Source organism: Phyllostomus discolor, chromosome 3, assembly GCF_004126475.2.
Source record: "Phyllostomus discolor isolate MPI-MPIP mPhyDis1 chromosome 3, mPhyDis1.pri.v3, whole genome shotgun sequence".
Taxonomy (NCBI): domain Eukaryota; kingdom Metazoa; phylum Chordata; class Mammalia; order Chiroptera; family Phyllostomidae; genus Phyllostomus; species Phyllostomus discolor.
In genome coordinates this window covers 98389287-98407563 of record NC_040905.2, presented here as the reverse complement: position 1 = coordinate 98407563, position 18277 = coordinate 98389287, and the positions used below count along the sequence as shown (strand labels likewise).

General features: G+C 40.5%; 1 protein-coding gene across 1 annotated transcript in view; it reads left to right on the top strand.

Annotated features, from left to right (window-relative positions):
• The first annotated feature begins 17340 nt into the window (after positions 1 to 17340).
• The window catches only part of TMEM248 (transmembrane protein 248), a 34857-nt gene continuing 33920 nt past the window's right edge, over positions 17341 to 18277 (top strand). Inside the window, exon 1 of the mRNA XM_028513939.2 lies at positions 17341 to 17627. The gene's annotated coding sequence lies outside the window, so the exon portion shown is untranslated. The remainder of the gene's footprint in view (positions 17628 to 18277) is intronic.

Below are 18277 nucleotides of genomic sequence, written 5' to 3'. Positions count from 1 at the left end.
TATGAAGGTGCCAGCTGGGTTGGGTCCCCCAGGCCTCTCTTCTGAGTTTGCGTACAGCCATCTTCCCCTGGTCCTCACACTGTCTGCCTTCTGTGCAGGTCCCAGCCCACCCTGCCTCTTCTTATAAACACAGTCACATTGGGATCACCCTACTTACCTCGTTTTAACTTAACTGTGTTTGTAAAGATCCTATCTCCAAAATACAGTCATATTCTGAGGTAATGGGGTTTAAAACTTCAACATAATGAATTTTTGTGGGGACACTATTCGGCTTATTACACTGCACTCCAGTGTTCATAAGGAACATTATTCATGATAACTGAAAGGTGGATACAACCCAAATGGCCATCAATAGAATAACAGATCAAAGAAACGTGGTATATCTATAGGTTGGAATACTATTCAGCCCTTAAAAAGAATGGAATTCTGATACATGAGTCAATGTGGATAAACTTTGAAGACATTTGGCTAACTGAAACAAACCAAAGACAAAAGGGCAAATATTGTATGAATTTATATGTGTGAGGTCACTAGATGAGGCAAATTCTTCAAGAGAGAAAGTAGAATAAAGATTCCTGGGAGCTGGGGCTGGGGAAATGTGCAGCTACTGTTTCAGGGGCAGGGAGCTCCTGTCTGGGATAAGGAAAAGGTTCCAGGAATGGGTAGAAGTGATGGTTGCATAGCATTGTCAATATAATGGATGCCACTGAACCAAACATTTAGAAATGGCCAACATGCTAAATTTTGTTATGTGTATTTTACCATAATTTAAAATGTTTTAAATTAAAAATTAAAAATAAGTAAAAGGAACTAGTCTTGATAAACACAAGGAAAAATGAATCCAAGAAATAAATAAGGATGTGGAATCAGAAAAGAAAAACATGTTACTAGAATACATTGCTTTTCTAAAAATCAACATGTAATAGCCAATTGTTATAACTGTGAAGATAAATATATAGGTAGAAAATGAAAAGAAACTAATTTGCTACAAAAGAAATATGTGGAAGGCAAATGAGCACGTGAAAAGATGTTCAATATCATTGGCCATTAGAGGAATAAATCAAAACCATCATGAGCTACCACTAAACACATATGAGAACAGCTTTAAAAAATACGAAGTAGCAATATCAAGTTCTATTGGTGATGCCAAGAAACTGAATCTCTCAAAAATTGCTGACAGAAACATAGGCTGCTAATGGTACTCTGGAAAATTGTTTGGTACAATAGTTTCTTAAAAAACATATGAGGTCTGTCTAGAAGGTATCCAGCCATGCAATAAGAAAAATAGAGACATGTATTGAAGAAGATACAAGGTACAAGAAACATTGTACACAGAACAATGACGCCTCAGTCCCCTTCAAAGCAGACACCTTGGGACCTCACACAGTTTTTAATAATGGTTGGATTTTTTCTGGACAGACCTTTTATAGTTACCATCCAACCCAGCAATAGCACCCCTGGCCATTTATTCCAGAAAATTAAAAGTTGTGTTATGCGCCCTGGCTGGTGTAGCTCAGTGGATTGAGCGCAGGCTGTGAACCAGGCATTGCAGGTTCGATTCCCAGTCAGGGCACATGCCTGGGTTGCAGGCCATGGCTCCCAGCAACTGCACATTGATGTTTCTCTCTCCCTCTCTCTCTTTCTCTCTCCCATCCCTCTCTAAAAATAAATAAATTAAATCTTTAAAAAAAGTTGTGTTATGCAAAATCTGTGCACAAAGATTAATAGCAGCTTTTTTTTTAACAATCCCAAACTAACAGCATTCTACGTGTCCTTTCATGGGTTAAACTAACTGTGATACATTCATACAAAGGAACACTATTCAGCAATAAAAGGAAGAACTATTAATACATGCAAAACTTGGATGGTTGTCAAGGACAGTATGCTGAGTGGAAAGAAATTCCACATCAGGTTACATTTTGTATAATCCCATTTATATGTCATTGCTGAAATGACATAATTATGGAAACTGAGAAAATATTAGTGGTTGCCGGGGGTAGGGACAGGGGTGGAGGGTAGCATGAGAGAGTGCTTTGTGGTGATGGATCTTGATTTTTTTGTCCTGTATCTTGAAGATGGTGATGGTTACATAAATCTATATATGTGACAAAATTGCATAAAACTACACACATGTGTGCACACACAAATGAGTGCTTGTTAAAATGGTGAAATTTGAATAAGATTTGTAGATTGCACCAATGCCTATTTTCTGGTTATGATATTGTACTACAGTTATGTATGGTATTATGTTTGGAGGTAGGTGTGTATAGGAGACCTCTCTACTGTTTTATCAACTTCTGCATTTCAAAATTTAAAAAATTTTAAATCATGTTCAATATCATTATGTCAGTGGTTTACAAGCTCCTTTTCAATGTGACAAGTGCCAGGGGCAACTCACTTGGATGGAGCCAGCTTTGATGGTGAGGTGCTTTATTGGTAGAAAGATAGGGAAGCCTCGGGGAGGGGAAGAGGTACAGCACCATTCCTAGCCAGCTCATTTGCACTCAACTCCTTATACATGATTGCTCTCCACTCCCCAAATGGATACTAACCAAAGTACCAATGTTTGGTAAATAATAAAAGTAGAGCTTCATCTCATGCTACCATGAATTCAATGCCAGATAGACTAAAGACACAAATGTTAGATCATGAAATGGTAAAAGAATGAGTAAAATAGGTAAATATTTCCCTTAACTTTTGTTGGACTTAAAACTTTCTATACATTGTACAATGTACATTCTATAAAGGTGGTTAAAATGGAAAAAGTTTATTCTAAGTATAACACCAATGGAAAATAACATTATTAAATGTAAATGGATTAAATTCTCCAAAGGCATGGAGTAGCTGAATGGACAAAAAGGTGACTCGAATATATGCTGCCTAGAAGAGCCTCACTTAAGCTTCAAGGACACACATAGACCCCCCCAAAATGATGGAAAAATTATTAGATGCAAATGAAAACCAAAAGAGAGCATGGAGAGCTATACTTGTATCAGACAAAATCAACTTTAAGTCCAAAACTGTAACAACAGATAAAGAAGATAATGATAAATGGGTCAATTCACCAAAGGAATATACTGTAATAATTGTAAATCAATATGCACCACACATTAAAAGCTTAAATATATTAAGCAAATACTGTAAGATCTGAAGGGGTATAAATTGATAATAAATAAATAAGAGTAGAGGACTTTAACATCATGGTTTCAATAATGAAGAGATCATCTAAACAAAATCAACAAGGAAACATCGGACCTGAAGCCATAGACCTCCTAGAAGAAAACATGCCTCCTTGAAATTGGTCTTGGAAATGATGTTTGGATTTGACAACATAAGCGAAGGCAGCAAAAGCAAAAGTAAACCTGTGGACTACATCAAATCAAAAAGCTTCTTCTGTACAGTGAAGGGGACCATCGAGAAAATGAAAAGGCAATTTGTAGAATAGGGGGAGATATTTGTAAACCATATATCTGATAAGGGATTAAAACCCAAAATAGATTCATAGCTCAATAGAAATAAACAAAATCTGAAAAAAAAAATGGGCAGAGGATCTGAATAGACATTTTTGCAAAGGAGGCATTCACATGGCCAACAGGTATATGGAAAGGTGTTCAACATCACTAATCACACCTGTCAGAATGGATATTTTTTAAAAGACAAATGATAAGTGTTGGCAAGGACGTGGAGAAAGGGAACCCTTGTGCATGTTGGTAGGAATGTACATAGGTGCAGCCAAGATGGAAAATAGTACGGAGGTTCCTCAAAAATTAAAAGTAGAACTACCATAGGATGATCCAGCAACCCCACTTTTGAGTATTACTCAAAGGAAAGGAAATCAGTATCTTGAGGAGATGTCTGCACCCACATGTCATTGCAGCATCATTCACAAATAGCCAGACATTGAAAACAACCTGCATGTTTAGTGATGGATGGTTGAATGTGGCAAATGTTTTATATATAACATATAAATGTTTATGTAATATGTGTAAAATGAAATATTATTTATCCATGAGAAGAAAAGTTTGCCATTTGTGACAAAAATGGACTTTAAAGGCATCACACGAAGTGAGATAAGTCAGACAGATAAACAAATACTGTATTTTCTTACTTATATATGGGACCTAAAAACACTGAACTCACAGAAACAGAGAGTGAGATGGTGGTTGTCTGGGGCTAAGGGGCGAGAAACGGGGAGGTGCTGGTCAAAGGTACAAACTTTCAGTCATATCATGAGCAAACTCCGAAGATCTAAAGTACAGCATGGTGACTATAGTTAACAATACCACATTCTATACTTGCAAGTTACTAAGAGAGTAGATCTTAAATGTTCTTACCACAAGAAAAGAAAAGGTATTTATTTATATGAGGTGATAGATGTGTTAACTAACATTATTGTGGTAATAATTTTACAAAATATAAGTGTATCAAACCATCACGTGGTACACCTTAAACTTACACAATGTTATATGTCAATTATGTCAAAATAAAGCTGAAAAGAAATAAAACAAATTACTAATAAACCATAAAAAAATTAAAGTAGTTTTTCAAATAAAAAATAGGGGAACATTTCAACCACTTAAAAATGCATACAGGTCATAAACGAACAATTTAACCATTTAACTTACAAATGGTGAAGAACAGAGGAAAAATATTTAACTTTACTAGTGATCAAAGAAATATAAAATGATGCAATAACAAAATAGAATTTTTTATTAAATTGGTAAGTATGAAAATTTATGATAGCACTTCATGACTATGAATGTACAAAGAAATGTCCCTCATTGATGGAAGCACAAATTATAACATGTCCAGAAAGCAAATTAGTACTGGGTGTCAAGAGCCTTAAAAACCTTTTTTACTTTTGGCACAGTAATCTCATCTCTAGAAAGTAATGCTAAGAAAATAATAGTAGACACAATAAAAAATTTATGTAAAAACACTGAGGTTGAGAATTTTCAGTGTAAATTGTTGTAGAGGGGAATGTTTAAATTAAAGGATAATCATGCAAAAAAAAACTATCCTAGTTTAATGTTAAGCAAAGTTCCAAATTTGTTTTAAAATTCCATTCAAGGGTAGAAAAAAAGTAAAGAAATGTAGCAAAACCTTATCAGTAGTTACCACTGGGTTTAAGGATTGCAGGTAGTTTTAATTTTCCTTTTTAGTACTTTCTAAATGTTTTAATTTTATATAGTATCATGGTTGTTTTATGATCAGAGTGTTGGAAAAATTATTTTAAGCATATAAAAACAAAAGCTTTCCAAACCACTGTACAACACAGAATTGTAATAATAGATATTAGCTCTTAAAAGGGGAAGCTGGTTTTAAAAGTGATATATCTATATCTATCTATATATAATAGAATACTATATTCAGCAATAAAAAAGAATAGAATCTTGCCATTTGTGACAATATGGATGGGCCTAGAGGGTATTGTGCTAAGTGAAATAAGTCAGACAGAGAAAGACAAATACCATATTTCACTTATATGTGGAAATAAAAAAAATAAAACAAATGAACAAACCAAACCAAACAGAGTTGTAGAAACAAAGAACAAACTGATAGTTGCCATAGGGAAGAGAGGTAGAAGAATGGGGGAAAAATGAAAGGGGATGTAGTCAATAACAGCGTGATAACTTTGCATGGTGATAGGTGGTTACTAGAGTTAGTGCAGTGATCACATTGTAAGATATATATAAATGTCGAATCACTATATTGTATACCTGGAACTAATATAATAGTGTGTGCCAAATATACCTTAATAAAAAACTAGAATAGTCTAATTGGTTGGAGCATCGTCCCATAGACAGAAAGGTCATGGATTTGATTCTTGGTTGGGACACATACTCAGTTTGCGGTTCAATTCTGGCTGAAGGTGAGCAAGAAGGCACTCTGGGTGTCGGGCCTACTGAGCCAACCCACCCCCAGGGGCTGGACTGTAACTGCCAGGTGCCAGGCTGTCCATGTTTCTCTCTCACAAAATTTCTCTCTCTCTCTCTCTTTCTCTCTCCCCGCCCCTCCTTTCTTCTCTATGAAAACAATGAAAAACCTTCTCAAGCGAGGACAAAATTTTTTTTTTAAGATTTTATTTACTTATTTTTAATATATTTTATTGATTATGCTATTACAGTTGTCCCATTTACCCCCTTCTCTCCCCTCCACCCTGTACCCCCCTCCCACCCACATTTCCCCCTTTAGTTCATGTCCATGTGTCATACTTATGAGTTCTTTAGTTTCTACATTTCCCGTACTATTCTTGCCCTCCCCCTATCTATTTTCAACCTACATTCTATGCTACTTATTCTCTATACCTTTTCCCCCTCTCTCCTCCTCCCACCCCCCTGCTGCTAACCCTCCATGTGCCCTCCATTTCTGTAGTTCTGTTCCTGTTCTAATTGTTTACTTAGTTTCTTTTGGTTTTGCTTTAGGTGTGGTTGTTGATATTTGTGAGTTTGCTGTCCTTTTACTATACATGTCTTTTCTTTATCTTCTTTTCTTAGATAAGTCCCTTTAGCATTTCATAAAATAAGGGCTTGGTGATGATGAACTCCTTTAACTTGACCTTATCTGAGAAGCACTTTATCTGCCCTTCCATTCTAAATGAGAGCTTTGCTGGGTAGAGCAATCTGGGATGTAGGTCCTTGTCTTTCATGACTTGGAATATTTCTTTCCAGCCCCTTCTTGCCTGTAAGGTCTCTTTGGAGAAATCAGCTGACAGTCTGATGGGAACTCCTTTGTAGGTGACTGTCCCCTTACCTCTTGCTGCTTCTAGGATTCTCTCCTTCGTTTTTACCTTGGCTAATGTAATTATGATGTGCCTTGGTGTGTTTCTTCTTGGGTCCAACTTCTTTGGGGCTCTCTGAGCTTCTTGGATTTCTTCGAAGACTGTTCCCTTTGCCAGATTGGGGAAGTTTTCCTTTATTATTTGTTCAAATACGTGCTCAATCTGTTGCTTTTCCCCTTCCGATTCTGGTACCCCTATAATTCGGATATTGGAACGTTTAAAGGTGTCTTGGATGCTCTTAATCTTTTCCTCAATTTTTTGAATTCTTATTTCATCATGCTTTCCTGCTTGGTTGATTCTATCTTCCTTCTGGTCCACTGTATTGTTTTGAGACTCATATTCCTTCCTTTCACTATTGGCTCTCCTCCGCGTGTCTTCCTGCATCTGTTTTATGGTACTCTGCATTCTTTCATCTAAATTTCGTCCAAAATCCACCAGTTCCGTGAGCTTTCTGATCACCAGTGTTTTGAACTGCGCATCTGATAGATTGGCTAGTTCTTGGTCGCTCAAAAGGATGAGTCCTGGGGGACTGATCTGCTCTGTTGAAAACATAGTTTTTGTTTGTTTTTTCCCCCTGTCTCTCCTTTTTTTTTTTTTCCGGTCTGGTCGCTCTTGTTACGGTGGGGGGCGGAGCCTTAGGTGCTCGCCGGGGCTGGGCACCCCAGTCGCTAGATTGTGACGTTATATGTGGGGGCAGGGCGGGAGCGGGGCGGGAGAAAACAATGGCGGTAGTTCTGTTCCCCTGGACTCAGACCCTTGTCTGGGCTTCTGGGCCACGAGTTCTGCCCTGGTCCACAATCGCTACCCCTCTGGGTCTGCCAGCCGCAGCTTGCATACTCAGGGATCACTGCTGCCTTCTTGCGCGCCGGATGGCTTTTGCACCGATTTCGCGCCAAACCTTCCCCCGACCTCCGCACGCCGCTGACCCGAGCCAGCCCCGCGCCCGCCGGCTGGTCTTCTCCTACCAGTCCGGATGAACGTGTCTACTTCAACTTCTTGGCTGCCCGACTTCCATTCAGATAAATCCTCTGCCGGATCTGGGTGTTATTCTGATAGTAAATTATTGTTGTAAATTATTGGTTTTCTAATCTTGGTTGTGCGAGGAGGCACGGTGCGTCCACCTATTCCTCCATCTTGCCGGAAGTGGACAAAATTTTTTTAATAAAATAAATGAATAAAAGAATTTTAAATTAAGAAAAATAACACTGCTGTGTCTGAACAGGATTTCCCAGGCAACATCTCTGTGCTTGCCTATATAGAATGTCACCTTTAGGGATAGAATCACCACCCTCTTGGAAGGTTCTGAGGCCTGCCCCTCTTTAAAAGAATAATGAGTTGTACGCACAGCTAAGTATCTGGTTTAAATTTCCTCTACAGAAATACATACCTGTTGAATGCTTGCTCCCTTAACAAAAAGTTGATGAAGCTGAAAGCTACCTAGTTTTTTGGATCTGGGGTGGCAGCCAGAGACTGGTAAGCATTCTTAAATATGGAGGAATCTTATCTAAGCACTAAGAGAGTCTGTTGGCAGAATTAACTTGAAATTCTGGTGATATCTACTATAGGTGGATAATGGTTGGAGTGCGAGAGGCATCTGGTCACTTTCTTCTGATTTGAAAAGTCAGAGGGGTGGATGGACGCGATCACTATTTGAAGGGAATCTTTCTCTTATCACTGTGTTGATAATAGGACCTCATTCCAAAAGCCCCACTTTGTGTGTTTGGATGAATCAATCAGTGGGGGAGGCTGGACCAGAGGATCTGCTGAATGGCCTATCTTTAAAAGCATCTTAGTTGTATGCTGTAAATATATGTCAAGTCCAGACTATATATAAAGAACAGTGCTGGAGGGACTGCAAAAAGGCACAGGCCCTGGACTTTGCCATCAGCTTATTTACAACCTAGGAGAAATGGGATGATGTAAAAATGCGAAATGTTAAGTAGCTCAGGATATACTTGAGGGTGAAAAGGAATGGAAGTGACCAGGCACCAAATGCAGGTTTAGCTGTCCAGTAAAATAATGACATTACCTTACATGTATTTAGCCTTATGTGCCAGGAACTGTACTAAGCAAACATTTAAAATGTATTACCTCTTTAATATATCTAACAAACTTAGTCCAGCAAGAATAGTAATATGTAGCATTAATTAGTGTTTAATATACTTCTCATACGTTAGGTGCTGTGCTAAGTACTCCATGTGAAACAACACATTTAATCCTTTCAAGGTACTTACAAGGTAAGTATTACCATATATAACGTGCACATTTTTGCCCAGATTTTTGAGGGAAAAATAAGGATGCACACTATACAGGGGTATAATAATTACATGCCATTGGGTATAATAATTCTGTGTATACTGCTCACAAAAATGTGGGTGCATATTACACATGGCAAAATATGTAATTCTATCCTTGGGCACAAAGAGAAAGCTGGTGAAAAAAGATGTGTCTCTCCCCAGATCACAGAGATAAAGTGGGAAGCCAGGATTCAAACCCAGATGCTCTAGTTCCAGAATCCCCACTCTTTATGTTTTCTACTTTTTATTGTGGTAGAACTCTTTTTTATTTTTAAGTATATTTTATTTATTGTGCTATTGCAAGTATCCCACTTTTTTCTCCCCTTTATCTCCTTCTTCCCTGCACCCCCCTTCCTTCCAGCATTCTCCTCCCCTTAGTTCATGTCCATGGGTCATACATAAAAGTTCTTTCGCTTCTCCATTTCCTGTACTATTCTTAACCTCCTCCTGTCTATTTCATACCTACCATTTATGCTTCTTATTCCCTGTACCTTTTCCCCTGTTCTCCCACTACACCTCCCCACTGACAACCCTCTACGTTATCTTCATTTCTGTGATTCTCTTCCTGTTCTAATTGTTTGCTTAATTTCTTTTTATTTTTGTTTGTTTTAGGTTCAATTGTTGATAGTTGTGAGTTTGTTGTCATTTTACTGTCCATAGTTTTGATCTTCTTGTTTTTCTTAGATAATTCCTTTTAAGATTTCATATAATAAGAGCTTGGTGCTGATGAACTCCTTTAACTTGACCTTATCTAGGAAGCTTTTTATCTGCCCTTCCATCCTAAATGACAGCATTACTGAATAGAGTAATCTTGGATGTAACTCTTGGAGTAATTTTAGAGTAATCCTTAGAGTAATCTTGGAGTGATCCTTTCCTTTCATGACTTCAAAGACTTCTTTCCAGCCCCTCTTGCCTGTAAGCTTTCTTTAGAGAAATCAGCTGATAGTCTTATGGGAACTCTTTTGTAGGTAACTGTCTCCTTTTCTCTTGCTGCTTTTAAGATTCCCTTCTTATCTTTAATCTTGGGTAATGTAATTATGATGTGCCTTGGTGTGGGCTTCTTTGGATCCAACTTCTTTGGAACTCTCTGAGATTCCTGGACTTTCTGGAAGTCTATTACCTTTGCCAGACTGGGGAATTTCTCCTTCATTATGTTTTCAAATAAGTTTTCCATTTCTTGCTCTCCCTCTTCTCCTTCTGGCACCCCTATGATTCAAATGTTGGCATGTTTAAAGTTGTCCCAGATGCTCCTAAGCCTCTCTTCATTTTTTTGAATTCTTGTTTCTCATTTTGTTCTGGTTGAATGCTTATTTCTTCCTTCTGCTCCAAACTGTTGATTTCAGTGCCAGTGTCCTTCTCTTCACTGATGGTTCCCTGTATATTTTTTTTCGTTTCACTTTGCATAGCCTTCACTTTTTCCTCTCTTTTGCAACCATACTCAACCATTTCTGTGAGCATCCTGATTACCAGTGTTTTGATCTCTGCATCTGATAGGTTGACTATCTCTTTGTTGCTCAGTTCTATTTTTGGAAGTTTGATCTGTTCTTTCATTTGGGCCATGTTTCATTGTCTCAGCACAGCTGTTATGCTATAAGGGGCAGAGCCTTAGGTATTCACCAGGGCAGGGCAACCCACATCACTGCATTGTGGCACTATAAAAGGGAGAGGGATCCAAAAGGTAACAATGCTGCTTGCTGGGCTCTAGGTCAGCTTTCAGTCACTTCCCCTGCTACCCACAAGCAAATTGGGCCCTTCTGGTGGTGACTCCCAGGTGTGTGGGCCTGTGTATATTCTAGGACCCTGTGGGTCTCTCCAACAAACTCTCCTGTTGAGGCTAGGAGTTCCCCCCCCCCCCCACAACCCCCACAGATTTTTACAGCTAGAGATTTTGAGGCTTTATTTCCCCATGCTGAAACCCTGGGTCTTGCAGTCTGTTTTGACGCCCAGTTGTTTCTCTTGGCTTTTCCACATGCAAATGTGGGACCACCCAGCCTGCCAGCCACCGCCTCATCTGCCTAGTCCTTCAGCCACAGCATTGCCACATCCTCTCTGTCCTGGCTGTCCATCTCTGCCCCTACTACCAGAATGAATGTTTCTTCCTTAACTCCTTGGTTGTCGGACTTCCATACAGTTCAATTTTCTGGCTGTTCTGGTTATTTTTTTTAAATTTGTGGTTGTCCTCTCTTAGTTGTGTGAGAAGGCAAAGTGTATCTACCTATGCCTCCATCTTGGCCAGAATTTCGGATCAAATAAGTATTGTGGTAAGAACTATTAATGTGAGATCTACCCTCTTTACAACACTGTAACTATACAATAAATGTTGTTAACTGTAGGTTCAATGTTGTACAGTTGATCTGTAGCGCTAATTCATCTTGCTTAACTGAAACTCTATGCCTATTGATCAATAGCTCCCCAATTCATTCACGAGTAGTCCAGTTAAACTTCTGAATCTCAGATAAACCTTGCCATTAGATAGTCAGAATAGAATCTTGAATTTCATTAAACTTGGTTACAGTGTTTCCTAGAAGGTGCCATGTAAATTGTGAAATCCTTAATATTACAGTTAATATTTCCAGTACCCTGAAGTGGTCATGGCCTTACATCAGGTTGCCTTTAAATATGATTCTTTGTAAAACTGAATGTTCTCTCTTTTCTCTTTTTATTGAAGTTTAATATTTCTATTTGGAACAAAGACCACTGGGAAACATCTAGAATACATTGTGCATTTGTCTATGTCAAATTATCATGACAAGTAAGTCACCATTAAAACAATTTTTACAAATAGCAGAGCCCTTTGGGAGGCTCTCATCAGGATGTGGTGTAAATCACCAGTCTATTATCAATAAATAATGCCGAGAAGATGACATAACTCTGAAACTCCTTGAACTCATGGGTTCAACAACACTGGAAATACCAGGATTATCTTCTAGATGGTGGGCCCCTTATAGTGCAGGCATCCTCTGCTGGATGAGTGTTCTAGGAACCCAACCGTGTCAGTGTACCAGCTGGCATTGTTGTCAGAGGCTCCATTTGGCTTCAGTGAATTTTTTTGAAGACTCAACGTGTTTGCGCATTTCATGAGTGATTTATGAGCACATCTGTCCACACTGCACTGAGTGCTCAGCAGTTTTTGACCAAAAACAGCATGACTCCTGCACCCCACCCTCCCTATTTACCTGATCTTACCCTGAGCAAGTATTTTTTGTCTCCCTGGATGGAAGAAGTCTTCAAAGGGAAACATTTTAATTTTACATATTTTAAAAAAGATTTTATTTATTTTTAGAGAGGGAAGGGAGGGAGAAAGAGAGATAGAGAGAAACATCAATGTGCGGTTGCTGGGGGCTGTGGCCTGCAACCCAGGCATGTGCCCTGACTGGGAATCGAACCTGCGCTGCTTTGGTTCGCAGCCCACACTCAATCCACTGAGCTACACCAGCCAGGTCAAAGGGAAACTTTTTGCCATTGTGCAAGGGATGAAACAAAAAATGCCAGAAACACTACAAGGCATCAAAATTGATGAGTTCAAAAACCGTTTTGAGCAGTAGATAAAATGTCTGGATAGGTGTATTGCATCAAATGGAGAGCACTTTGAAGGTGAGTGAAGTTTAAAGATCAAAAATAAATACATATTTTTATAAGTAAATTCCAGTTTCGGGGGGTTCCCCCTCTTAAAGCATGGGTTACTAGTAATTACTATGTGTCATGAATACCCTGGGTCAGTACCCTGCAGGAAGTTAAACAAAACAGCTCAGGTTAGTTCTGGCCCTACATAGTTAGTCGTCACAGCACATAAACTATCTTTGGGTAGTGCTTTACAGTTTATAGAGTGTTTGGAAGATTTCTTACCAACTTGAACAAATGGGTATTCTCCTCTTTGCCTGAGGACTGAAGAATATGAAGTTCAGAGTATTTGTGACTTCCTCCAGGTGATACAGTGAACAGCAGAGCCAGGACTAGGCCCCAAATCCCACCTCCAGCCAGAGCATCCCGCTTGTCTGTCTGCTGCCATGTATCCTCCCTCCCAGCACACTATCTGCTAATCCTCAACACGTCCTTGTCCTTAATACCAGCGACATCTTATTTCTATTACAATTCATATTTCTTCTTTTAAGAAATGCTTATTGGTTCTTCACTTATCTATCAAGTATTTATTTATTATTTATTTATTTACTTATTTCTATTTTTCTCTTTTTAAAAAGTTTTATTTTTAAATTACAGTTGACATACAATATAGTAGGTTCAGATGTACATCACAGTGATTAGACAATTATATAATTTACTAAGTGATTCCCTCTGATAAGCCTAGTGCCTACTTGGCACCACACAGTCATTCCAATATGACTGACTATATTCCCTGTGCTGTACTTCACATCCCTGCGACTGTTCTGCAACTGCCAATTTGTACATCCTAATCCCTTTACCTTTTTAACCCTTTCTCCTGACCCCCCTACCATTGGCAACCATCAATTTGTTCTTTGTATCTGAGTTTGTTTACTTTGTTTTTTAGATTTCACATTTAAGCAGAATTATGTATTTGTCTTTCTCTGACTTATTTCACTTAGCATAATTACCCTCCTGCTGTAGTTATGCTTCAGTTGCTACTGGCCCATAACCTCGGGCTGACTGGTTATGAGGGCTGGACTTGACTGTCATCCATGTGGTGAATGAGCTGTTGTTGCCCAGTGGCTGACCCCACCGAGTGGGGGCTGTTTTAGTGCGGCTCTGGTACCAACCAAGTCCACCCCTTGGGTATGTCATTTGTGGAGCTGGCTGGAGGGTGCTCTTTTGTGGTCTGAAGCTGGCTACCAGGTGTGTTGGGTCTAGAGCCTCCTGGGAGGGGCTTTGGTGCAGGCCAATGTCAGGGTCCATTGTGCCGGGCTTGAGGCTGTTTGGTAGGAACTACAAAGTGATATGCTATTGGTTGCTGCATGTGCCGGGTTAGGAGGTGCTTGGGGGAGGCTACATTGTGAACTGAGGTCAGCTGGCACTTGTGCCTGGCTTCTGGCTACTTAGTTGAAGCTATGTTCCAGGTGAAAAAAGGCAGCCACTTATGTCAGGCTAGGGTACCTGATGGGATCTATATGCAAACTGAGACTAGTCACCACTTATGTTGGGCTTGGGGCTGCTTAACAAGAGCTACAAGGCATGTTGAGGCAGGCTGCTGCTTTTTTGGGGTTTGTGGCCCTTGAGAGATTTTGGGAATACCCACAGCATGAGCTGAGGCAGGCTGCCTGGTGGAAGGGTAGCTGGAAGAGGCTGGGCTGATAGGGGGAAGAAGTTGGGTGGGGCAGGGACTGAGCTAATCGCTTGGGCAGGGCTTAAAGGGTTTAGCCTGGTGAATGGAGAGTGGGTTGGGGCAATGGCACCTACCAATTCTTGCCTCCGCAAAGAGAGTTGCCCCTGACTCCCGCCCAACCAGTGGTTGTCCTGAAGTTAGTCAATTTAGTTCCTCCCCATTTGTCCCTGGTGCTTTTTGAGATGCTGCCGCTGCGCTGAAACTCAGAGCAAGTGAGTTTGTGCATGGATCCCTCAAGAAGAATGCCCGGGAATCCAGCAGCCCTCACCACCTCACTTGGATGCAGTTCTGGCTGGCTTTCACACCAGGTGTCATGGGACTTCTTTTCCTGGCACTTGTAAACAAAAGTCCAAAGATTCCCTTTTAAGAAGAAATTTAAAAAGAGCGTATTCAGATAATGATTTGCAAACTGGGAAATATAGCCCTCACTATAAACCAACAATACGTTCCAAAATGGAGAGGAAAGGGCATGATTTATAAAGGCAAAAGTTGCAAGGAGCTGTTGATCAAAGAGATGGGTTGCTAGAGGAAATAAAAGCATAAACTTACGCCATTTGTTTTCTGATTGGTGGGGGCAACTGGACTTTCAGTGATTGGCTGACTCAATGATCAAGCAAGTGGGCTTGTGAGGTGAGAACAATGGGTAATGTACAGATCTGGCACAAATAACAACTGTATTTATTATAAAAATTCTTATTATCATAAAATCATAAGCATGTAATTCCATAACATAACAATATCACACTGAAGTACAGCATTTGACATTTTTGGTGAAATGTTCAAATTAAAACTAAATTCTTACACCCATATTATTACCCTACCAACCACACTCAAACAGGTGTAACTTCTGCCAGACCCTGTATGATTAAGCATTTGTCAAGTCCTAGTTTCAGCTCAGGCCTGTAGAACAAAAAGACTTTGATCACATAATCATAGTATAGGCAGCATTATTTAACAACGATGCAAGGAGTACAATCTGCAAGCAGTTTCAGAGCGCATGCTGTACAAATCCAAATATTGAGCCACAAATTATAAAACTGATTTTCTTATAAACCCTCACACTGATGCCCTGGGTTGAGGAGCCCCTTCTTCCTTGGAGTGAAGGGGGATGGATACCTCCATAGCCGAGATACCCTCCTGATTCTTAATCACCACTCTGTGTGTGGGGAACTTGCCCAGTCTGTATTTCTGCCTCTCCTACCTGTCTCCACATGGCCTCTTCTTTATATCCTTAGCTATAGGAATTCTGCTCAGCTAGTCTCCTGGTGGTCCTCAGTGATGGCTGTTCTGTAAGTTAGCTGTAATTTTGATGTGGTCATGGGAAGAAGCAAGCACAGAATTTACCTACTTGGCCATCTTGACTAGAAGTCCCAACAACTATTTGTTGATTCTAATATTTCATTGAGTGTAAGACATTCATCCATTTAATAACCAATTTTCAGAAAAAAATATATTATGTACAAAAATACTGGAGTTAAAATACTTTTTCTTCCTGTTTGGATTTTGAAGCACAGAGTTGACAAACTGTATTTCTAACTTATGACATCATATGTTTGTCCTGACACACCACATTGCTCTTCACTGTCACAATCCATATTAAATTTAATCCACAGTCACCAAACTGTAAATATGCTTTTAAATTACCCTTTGCTACTGGCAGTTGTTCACTGCTTGCATTGGCATGCTTCTCTAAACCTCCACCTATAATTTGAATTGTTTTAACAAGTTTAAGATGGAAGGTATGATCTTAAGGATAGATTTACCTTTGGTTTAATTACTTTCTACTGGAAGTTAAGCAGCTTCTTTTGAAATCCAGCTGAAATCTATTAATACCTTTGCTAAAAGATATATTTTGGGAGGTCAACCATCATTTTCCTTCATGACTCATGAATGACTCACATCAACAACTATTTTAGATACTTGGCAACTTCTACTGCCTTTGTCATGCCATAGGCCACCTTCTGCACACTCAACAACTTCCTAGTCCGATGGTGAATGGCAGTGTATTTTTTGTTTTTATTAACTATTTAGTAGATACAAAATATTTGTAAGTTATGTACAAAATATAAACAATAACAATTCAGTAACTGTGTACCCATTGTCCTTTTTAAGGTGAACATTTCCATGTCATCTGAAGGACCCTGTGTGCTCCTCCTCCATTCCACCCTCTTAAGTGAAGTTTGTGCTTCTTTTTCCCATGTTTTTTGTCAGATCCCACCACTTATGTACACATCTTTAAGAGTATGATTAGATTAGCATATTTTGGAATTGCATATAATGGGATTATGCTGCAATGTATCCTTTTGTGATTTGCTTCCCCAGCACCTTATGTCCTGTTGTGTCAGCTGTTTTCAGTAATTTTCACTGCTCTTCAGTATTTAATTACATGTGAATATACCAAAGTCTATTTTTACATTTTGCTGTATAGGTATTCCCCCCTCAACCCCGCTCAGTTCTTAGAATTACAAGTAGTGTTGCTATAAACATTATTAGGTCTACTCATGCAGATGTACAAGTGTTTCTCCAGAGTAATATATTCTCCAGGGAGGATGTGTATCTTCAAGTTTACTGGATAATGCCAAGACTAAAGCAGGAGTTAGGAGACCCGAGTTCTAATACATCAACTCACAAACCTCGGGTACTAGTATTTTACAAAATCATAGTACCAAACTATACTTTAATCAGCAGTGATTAAAACAGAAACACACAGACACGCATGCTATACTCCCACCCATTACGCACAACACGCTAAACACGTGCACAGATCCATACGAAGCTCCCCATCCGTGAACTACACACGCAAATACACAAATGTGCGTCACACACTCCACGCCTTTCTCCGCACCGCGCACGTACTCACACCCAACCCCCCCCCCCCTCCCCCGGCAAGACCCAATAAGGAAGCGTGGTCTCCGCCTCCCGCAACCGAGGAATCTTGTCCTGGCCGCGCCGCCGTTGGACGCCAGGTGTCGGAGGTCACGGCACCGCTGGCGGTGGCATTTTTTTTCTACCCGGAAACCTCGGCTGCGGGACCCTTACTAACCCGTGTGACGGCTGCGTGAGCTGGACTGGCCTCCGGTCCTCGCGTCGGCCCCGCGGAGCCGGACACTGCTCCCGGAGCGGCGGGGAAGATGGTGCCGAGCGGCCCCGGGCCCGCCGCTCGCCACCGCGAGTGAACTCGGAGCGGCCACGGGCGTCCCCCGAGTAGCTGGCCGGGCTGGGCCCGGGGCGCGCCGCTGCCCGCCGGGGCGGGGTGAGCCGGGGCGCGCGGGCCGCTTCTGGGATCAGCTGGGGCTGGCTGCGGGTCCAGGAGGGGGCTGCGCTGGTCGGGGGCGTTGTTTCGGGTCGAGTTTCTTCATGGCTTCTCGGGGCTGCTTCCCAGCCCCAGCTGCGGGTGGGGGTCGTCACGCTTTAGCCCTGCGCTGGTGACCTCGGTCTGGTCACCCGCCACCGGGGTTTGTCCACCTCCATGCCGGGAGTAAGGGATCTCTGCCAGCCCTCGAGATGGCTGAACTTCCCACGTATGGAGCGGAGGCTTGGATTATTTGGATTTGGCCTGGGGGGCATTTTGGTAGATTGCCATTTTTGACTTTGGGTAGTGTTTACGTTACTTCTACGCTTGAAAGTTATATACATCTCAGAAAGAAGATGGGAGATAGAGATCCACGTATATGCAGAAACTTAGAGGGAAATAGTGGTATTTTATGTGTCAAGCTTGTTAAATACTCAGGGATGAGTGCATTATTATCTTCACTTATATTGTCATAAAGGAAATTAAGGGGTGGCTTTAAAGTAATATAGAGGCATTTAGTTCTAGGTCCTTGAATAGGCACCATAAGGAATAAAACTAGGCCTGTTGTGTTGTTTTGAATTGTATGAATAACCATAACCGGTGGACAGCTG